At 46.5% G+C, this 8886-nt stretch overlaps 1 long non-coding RNA gene across 1 annotated transcript; it reads left to right on the top strand.

Moving 5' to 3' along the window:
• Positions 1-218: 218 nt before the first annotated feature.
• Positions 219-5877, top strand: LOC123955273. The gene is made up of 3 exons (XR_006821231.1): positions 219-350; positions 3556-3629; positions 4986-5877. It is a non-coding gene; the product is annotated as an uncharacterized LOC123955273 (long non-coding RNA).
• The last annotated feature ends 3009 nt before the right edge of the window (positions 5878-8886 follow it).

Here is an 8886-nt window from a genome sequence, read left to right as displayed (position 1 = left end):
CCTCCCCACGGGGACTTACAGGAATATTCCCCAGCAGCTGCCAAAACTCCCTTTGTTTCAGGGAATTTCACTGACTTCTTCTAACCCCTCCCCCCTTGTCTGCTCCTCTGTTAGAGCGGTGAGCTCTGAAACCTGGACCACTTTCTGTGCCTTCCGGCGACACGTTGTCTCTTCTATCTCCCCTTTCTCCTGTTTCTGTACCAGCTTGGGTGCGGCCTGCATAACTGGCTTCTAGACCATTCTTGGTGCCTCCGGCCCCATGGCTCCTTCCCCCTTCACTGCCAAGGAGCAAGACGAGCCCTGCCCGGACCTGACACCCCCCACTCTGGATTTCCCCACCAGGGTCTCAGGTAAAACGGGGGCGGGCCCAGGTGGAACATAACTCACTATTCAAACTAAGTTACGTTTGTTGGTTTAATTAAGACAGACATGTCTTTAAAGTTATCAGCACTAAATGTAAAACTTATTCTATCGAGGTTTGCTGAAGGTCAAATAAGCTCATATTATCTCTGTTGCAATTTGTTAGCAAAAAGATGACTAAACTGGTGGTTAATTGTCTCAAAGTTTTCATGGGTAATTGTTCAGAGAGCTTTCCAAGTCTTTGGTAACCTGAGACTTTAAAGTTTTGTTTGAATGATAAATGGAATTAAGTTTATTGGACATCTAGGTCTTTCCAAATAGGATAAAGTGTTAAGTCATTAATTACTGGGCATAGGTTTGTGCTTTTGACTTTTTTTTTTTTTAAGATTTTATTTATTTATTTGACAGAGATCACAAGTAGACAGAGAGGCAGGCAGAGAGAGCGAGGGAAGCAGGCTCCCTGCTGAGCAGAGAGCCCAATGCGGGGGGGGGGGGGGGGGGGGGGCTCGATCCCAGGACCCTGAGATCATGACCTGAGGTGAAGGCAGAGGCTTTAACCCACTGAGCCACCCAGGCGCCCCTGTGCTTTGACTTCTTATTGCAAAGAAACTAAGGATATTTAAATCTGTTGGTAAACATCAAAGAATTCTGGTGTAACCATTCCCAGTTGGTTACTCCTTATTCTCCACCAGAGATGAGGGTTACTAAAGAATGCAGAATTTTAAATGACTGATGGGAATGCATTTTTGCTGAAGGTAGAAGAAGGTAGTTTTGTCTAAATGAGACTAGTTGTTTGGAAAGAAATGGCTTTGGACAAAATCTAAATGCAAAGGAAAGTTGTAGAAGGTTTACGATGGGAAAACTTTGGAACGGAATTTTAGGCGTGGTCAGGACAGACTAAGATTGAAATAGACAGATTTTATTTATTTATTTTTGAAATAGATGGATTTTAAAGTACACTGTATAAGACTGAAAGGCTGCTTTCTCTCTGTTAAAAAAGACAGAGTTTTCCTAAATTAATTGATCTGCTGTTAAGGAGAAAATGTAAACAGTTGTTTTCTCTTTGCCTGTCCAGAAAAACCAGTTCCTACAATTTGCCTGTATCAGATCTTTAACATCCCTAATCCTACTTGGGCATGAGCTTAAAATTTTCTAAGGTTTTAACAAATTTTCACAAGATTTAAATTGTAAATGAAGTCTCTTTAACTCATTAGGTCTTCTCCTTGGTATGCTAAGTTACTCAGGAAGTACTGCTCAACCAGTGACAGACCTTGGGTGACATTAGGGTAAACGCTGTAACTACTCTAGAGGTTCTATGCAATTCCTAAAGTTTTAATGTTTTGATGAGCTCCTCACTTGGTACTTTAATTATCGAAGTGTTGTGTGTCACAGAGATGACCCGATTTCCTTGCCTGCTCTGTGTCATCGGGCCTTTAACCATGTCCATTCTGAGCTTTTGTCATTTACAATTATTCTAATTCCCTTGTAAAATGAGTTTCATCATCAAGGAGATTCACAGAAAGGACTTTTAGGACAAATACAGGTATTCAACCTATTTAAAATCCTAAAACTGGGGCACCTGGGTGGCTCAGTGGGTTAAAGCCTCTGCCTTCGGCTCAAGTTGTGATCTCAGGGTCCTGGGATTGAGCCCCGCATCGGGCTCTCTGCTCAGCAGGGAGCCTGCTTCCCTCCTCTCTCTCTGCCTGCCTCTATGCCTACCTGTGATCTCTCTCTGTCAAATTAAAAAAAAAAAATCTTTAAAATCCTAAAACTGAAATAGGTAAGAATTTCCAGAACAAACTAAAGCTGCGTTCAAACTAAACCAGAATTAGTAACATGGGACTAAATTAACTAGATTATAGTGTTGTGACTTTTGTTTGAAACATTGCTGGTGGGATGCCTGGGCAGCTCTGTTAAGTGTTGGCCTTTGGCTCAGGTCCTGATGCCAGGGTCCTGGGATCCAGCCCCGAATCACGCTCCTTGTTCAGCGGGAAGCCTTCTTCTCCCTCTGCCTGCTCCTCCCACTGCTTGTGCTCTCTCTTTCTCACACAAATAAATAAATAAAACCTTAAAAAAAAAAAGAAACATTGCTGGTTCTCTAATGTTTGCTCTTGCAGACTACGGAAACTTTTTCGTAAGATATCTGTGACTTACAGAAATGTAGAAATACTCATTGGTAAACAAATTAAAGCATTCAACCTTTCTGTCTATCTGAACCCTCTGAAACTCAAAAGGTCTCAGGAAGTATTCCTGCTTCCATGGCCATCCTAGTCATTTGCATAAGTTCAAGAAGTTGTTCTCCTTGTAAGAGGACCATTGGAATCATCGGTTATTATTATTTTTTAAGATTTTGTTTATTTATTTGACAGAGAGGGAACATAAGCAGGGGCAGAGTGAGAGGGAGAAGCAGGCTCCCCGATGAGCAGGAAGCCCGATGCGGGGCTCGATCCCAGGACCCTGGGACCACGACCCAGGCTGAAGGCAGATGCTCAATGACTGAGCCGCCCACGCGCTCCAACATGGGTTATTTTACCAAGGCTTTGACTCGAATGTTATATTTGAGAGAGACATGCATAGACTCAGATGTGACCAGACAGGTTTAAGAGCTAAGTTTGACTTTATGAAACCTGGAGCCATAAAGCCCCTTGGAACTCTTGACCTGACCCCTTCTTAATGGAGTTCCCAGCAGCCTCACCCGGTGAGTCAAGAATGTCACATCCTGGCAGGTGCAGGAACCACAGGGTACTTTGGGGACCTCGAGGAGAGGACTCTGCCCCAATCTACAGGTGTTGCAGGCATGTCTGCCGGCAAATACCTGGCTTGGCTTCTGGCCTGGAGAGACTACTCGAAGTTCAACCTAGAGATTCCTTATAAGAAGTTCCAGCAAAGCAGATTCTAAAAGATCTATATGATCACTTGCTGTTCTTGCTGAGCTTATGCAAATAATTAGATCAAGTTTGTTAAAACTGAACTTGTTTTTCAAAAAAATTAGTCCTGATTTGGCTATCTCTGGAAATGAGGGCTATTTTAGAGAGAAAAACTATGTTTCAAGAATTCACCTTTGTGGATGTTAACTTCTAGATCTGATTTTTAAATGTTTATTATTTATCTAAGCTAGACAACTTGAGGGTAAACTTTAGAGAAGTTACCACAGTAACTCATATATAGACAATCTTCTTGCTTGTTGTTCTGCAGGGAAAATAACTGAACCCCATGGGCACATAATTGTTTAAACAGTTGGAAAATGGGATGAATTCCCCAACAATTGTGTAAGTCAACTAACACTGACCCGTTCTGTGTGGTTGGGATGATGCCACTGTTCCTAAAAGCCAGAGCATGCCCACTCCACAGGGTTCACTGCGGACTTGCGGAGGGAATGGGTGGCCCCACTTCCTTTATGATTGGATTGGATGGTGCACTTGGGGTACCCTTATCTCCTGACACACGTTTTCTCCCACTTGCCAGTAATCCTCTGTAATTAGAATATTAACACTTTACCTCAAAGAGGTCTTCTTAATGGTATGATTTTGTAGTCATATTTATCCTAGAAGCCATCTCTGTTGAGACACAATTACAAGTTAAGGCTTTGGCTAAGCAGAGAACAGCCCTCTTGGTAAAAGGAGCCTCAAAGCTCACTATAGAACAGTCCCTGACGGTCATGACTTCATAGCAGGTCCAGACTATCTTAGAAACCAAAGGCCGCCAATAGATGATAGGACGCTGACTTATTAAATATCAGGCTATGCTTATAGATATGCCTAAAATAGTACTTGAAGCCTGTCAAACTCTAAACCCAGTTCCTTTTTCGCCTGGACCTGACCGTTGTACTTCTCCGTAAAGCGTAACTGTTCAGAGGTTATTAATCTTGCTTGCTCTAGTCGACCAGATGTCAGATGCCCCTGTTGAAAATACAAATGACAGTTGGGTTAAATCTGTTCCCAAATAATAGTACTCCGGGCTGCTGACTGGTCTGCTGCTGATTGGGTAAGGCGAGCTGGCAGCAGATGGCCAGCCAGCTCCAAATGGAACCCACCGGGTGTGTGGAACTAACGCGTGGCCCCGGCTTCCTCTGCAGTGAAAAAAGGTCTCTGCACCTTAGGTTATGCCTGGATTCATGGACGCATGCCTCAAACCATCACTACTGCAGCTAATCTCCCCAATTTAAAGCAAAGATGGACACAATCTGTTTTTAAATGGTATGATCACTTCACATCCATTTTTGCTCCATCCGTAGGGGGCTAGAGGACGTCCTCTGGCAGGTAGGAGCCCTTCATAAATGCACTGTGAAATCACTCGGTGATTCAATAAGTCGCGTCTCCTTACTTAATATCGAAGTCACACAGATGCACAAGATGGTCCGACAGAAAGGAACGGCCTTAGCTCTTCTAACGGCCGCCCAGGGCCACACAGGGGCAATGATCAAAGGAGAATGTTGTGTGTACATCCCAGATTATCGCAGAAACGTCCAGGACTAATAAAAGATAGGAATACCCAAATTGGGGCTCTATAAAATCCTTCTTCCTCTCTCAGGGATTGGTTACGTTCCTGGTTTAAAGGCGATTAAAGATCTCTGTTGGACTTCTCGTTCTTCTAGCCTTACTGATCTTAATGCGTTGCCTCCTTAGCGCTTCTCTACTTGGTGCTGAGACTCCGAGGCTACAATGATGTCACATGGACAGATGACCCTGACCCCTCGCGGAGATGCTTCCATCCTGTCAGCGCTGGACTCAGCTGCCTCTGTCTTCCGTAACTCCCCCTGACATTCCCCAACTGACCAATACTGACCCATAGGTGGGGACAGCTCTATGCCCCTATTCAGCAGGAAGAAGGTACAGAAGATGAGACCTTCCACCTTCAACAACCTTTAAGGTTTAAGGGTCAAAGCTGTTCAGGGGGGAAATGATGAGGGAATAGAAGGGAAGCTGAGGACAAAATAGAAGCAGACACCCTGCACCCCTTCCCCGCCCCCCATGGGTCGTATGTGACATTCCTCAGGCACTCCTGGCTGCCCTAAAGGAAAAACAAAGAGTTGACCTGTAGAGATCACAATCCTGCAAGACCCGAGTCTCCCTCAGTTCACAAATGTCCTAGTGATTTGCAAGGAAAAGACTTTCTCATCAATACCCTAACTTCCAGAGACCCATAACTCAGTCCCTGAAACCCTAACATCGCTCTCCCCTCCATAAAATTGAGGGAGGCTGAGGCAGAGGGAAATGTAAATAACGTTGAATTTCTTCTAAACCTGAAGCTCATTGACAAGGACGTGTGATGGAGGAGTGTGACATTCCATCGGGAAACTCTCAGTGGTCTTCCTGTTAGAGCCTCGTTAGAGGGAAAAACAGCCTTGGCTGGGCGATAACCAAGCCTCCGGTATCCTGCCAGTCTGCTTTAGCATCGGACAGCCCTTCTGAACACCCTTTGTCCTCAGCTCCCCACCCCCCGAGTATCTAATCCGCCACTCCTCCGGATCTCAGGACAGCGGCTCTTTCTGCCCACGGGTCCTGTCCCCGAGCTTTATTAAAAATCATCTTTTTGCACCAGAAACGTCTTAAGAATTCTTTCTCAGCTCTGGGCCTCTGTTATATTCTAAAACTTTATGACAGGTGTTACAGGCATGTCTGATGGCAAGTGTTGGCTTGGTTCCTGGCTCAGAGAGGCTACAGAAATTTCAACTGAGATTCCTTAATGAAAAATTCCAGCAAAGTGGATTTTGAAAGATCTCTGTCATCACTCACTACTTTTGCGGAGCTGTTGTCAACAATTAGGCTAAGTTTGTTAAAATGGGACTTGCTTTACAAATAAATTAGTCTGGAGTTGGCTATCTCTAGAAATAAGGATGATTTTGGAGAGAAAAAAGTTATTTTTCAATAACACATCTTTGCAGATGTGAAATTCTACCGTCTTTGAATGTTTGTTTCCTAAGTGAGATGACTGGAGGTAAACTCCCGAGAAATAGCTCACGTACAGGTCACCGTCATGCTTGTTATTCTGTAGGGATAATAGCAGGACCCCCTGGGGGTATCCTTGTTTGAATAGCTGGAAAATGGGATGAATTACCCAACATTTAATATGACTCAGCTCTCACCCTAACCAGTTCTGTGTGGCTGGGAAGACAAAATTGTTCCTTAAAAGCCGGAGCGTATGGCACCTGGGTGGTTCAGGGTGTTAGGTGGCCAACTCTTGATTTGGGCTCAGGTCATGATCTCGGAGCTCTGGGATTGAGCCCGGAGAGAATCTCTGCTTGAGATTCTCTCTCCCTCTGCCCCCCCCGCCCCACCTCCGAACTGGAAGAGGATTTTTGTCAACTCTCAAAGGATTCTTATTTGGGCTCCGTTTTCTTTTTGTTATTCTGATCAGGTCTCTCTCCACCTGGTGCCCAGACTCCTTCACTGTGGTAACTTCAAGCTGACAGATGGTCCTTTCCACTGGGGAAGATCCATACATGTCCTCTGGATTCAGCTGCCTCTGCCTTTCGTAACTCGTATGTGGATCTGGCCCCAGCTGACCAATGTTGACCCATAGGTAGGGACGCCTCTACCCCCTGACCCCTTTCAGCAAGAGGAAGATAAGACCGTCCTCCCGCAGCAAACTGAAGGACTTAAGGGTCAAAATTATTCAGGGGGAAGGATGTGAAGAACAAAAGTAAAAGAAATATAGATCAGGGGCGCCTGGGTGGCTCAGTGGGTTTAAGCCTCTGCCTTCGGCTCAGGTCATGATCCCAGGGTCCTGGGATCGAGTCCCACATGGGGCTCTCTGCTCAGCGGAGAGCCTGCTTCTTCCTTCCTCTCTGCCTGCCTCTGTCTACTTGTGAGCTCTGTCTGTCAAATAAATAAATAAAATCTTAAAAAAAAAATAAAAAGAAATACAGACCAAATTAAAGCTCCTATGATTTACAGCCCGTTGGGACAGGCAGTCACCTTCCTAAGGAGCTCAGCCAACTTGATGGTCGTACTTTGGCAAAAGGCAACCTTGATATTAACCCACCCTCCCAGATGCCGGAAGTCTCCTTTGTCATATGACAATCTGGAAACTTCCTTTGTCTTTACCCGCTCCCCCCAGGTCTATAATCAGCCTCGCCTCACAACTGGAGAGCAGCTCTTTCTGCCCCCAGGTGTCCTGTTCCTATACTTTAATAAAACCACCTTTTTTGCACCAAAAAACATCTCAAGAATTCTTTCTTGGGCATTGGGTCACAGACCCCAGTTGAAGCCACGTCAGTGAGACCTCAGGAAACTCTAGCTATAGCTGCTAAGATTGTCCTGACCTTCTCACAGTGGGCGCCCTTACTTCGTGGAGCCTGGATTCTGGACTCTTGCTTCAATAAGTATATTGGGGGGTTTTGTTGGTTGGTTGGTTTGGACCCACGTGATTCATTCAGAAAGCATTTTGCTTCTTCCCCAAAGTTTCTCACCTGCCAGGTGTGTGCTGGGCTGGCCCGGACGGAGGCTGGCCGTGTGCCAGGAACCGGGCAGGCTCTGGGGGAAGATGCTGGAAGAGTCACCTCTGTAGACACTGTGGCATCCCAGAGGTCTGTTTAGAAGGCTGTGGACCAGAGGGAGGTGCCCTTGGGGTTGTCAGCTGGTTAAGGGCAGAAGTGAAAGGCCAGGCAAAAAGGAAAAGAAGGGGCTTTCCAGGGAGAGTCAACAGCAAGGGACAGCCCTGGGAATCTGGGATTTAATAAGGAATATATATCTGATCTTAGCTTGACTCCTAGAGTACAGATCCTAAGATCCTTGGAATTTCCCAAGTGCTGAGAGTGGTAAAGGCATCTTTATGTCCTAGTGGTGACTTTTGCAAAAGCCCCTGCATAACCCAGAGATGGGCTATTGTGCGCCCGTAATGATGCCTCCGTAAAAACTCAGAGGGCGGGGATCTGAAGGGCTTCTGAGTTGGTGAACACGCAGAGGTTCGGGGACAGTGGTACCCTTGCCCCATGCCTTGCCCCGTGCATCTCTTCCACCTGGCTGTTGCCGAGTTACAGCCTTCTATCATCAACCAGTGATCAAGGAGGTAATGTTTCTCTGAGTCCTGTGAACCATTCCAGCAAATTCATCACATCCGGGGAGAGGGTCATGGGAACATCTGATCGGGGCCGGTTGGTCAGAAGCACAGGTCACTTGAGATTGGCATCTGAGGGGGGGTGGGTGGCGGGCCCTGGGGGACGAGGCCCTTCACCGGTGGGACCTGATGCTGTCCCCAGGGAGAGAGTGTCAGAAATGAATTGAATTGTCAGACTCCCAGCTGGTGTCCAAATGGCTTGTCGGCAGTGAGAAGACACACGCGCATTGCGAGCACGGACCAGCCTGCCGTTTGCAGGGGTGGGGGTGGGGGGCGGGACCCGGGGACAGGTGCCAGAGCGCTCTGGACGGTGGGCCTTTTCCTGCGGCCCCTGTGGTTCAGTCTGGAGTCTCCTGGGCGGACTGTGCTTTGGGGGGTACACAGGACCTCCCCGAGCAGGATGAGGAGGTGGGCAGGAAGGTCAGGGACGAGGTGACGAAGGATGACGGAGAGGGAGAGAGAGGCACA

The sequence above is a fragment of the Meles meles genome, chromosome 1 (genome assembly GCF_922984935.1).
Source record: "Meles meles chromosome 1, mMelMel3.1 paternal haplotype, whole genome shotgun sequence".
NCBI lineage: Eukaryota > Metazoa > Chordata > Mammalia > Carnivora > Mustelidae > Meles > Meles meles.
This window is presented reverse-complemented; position numbering and strand designations above follow the sequence as displayed.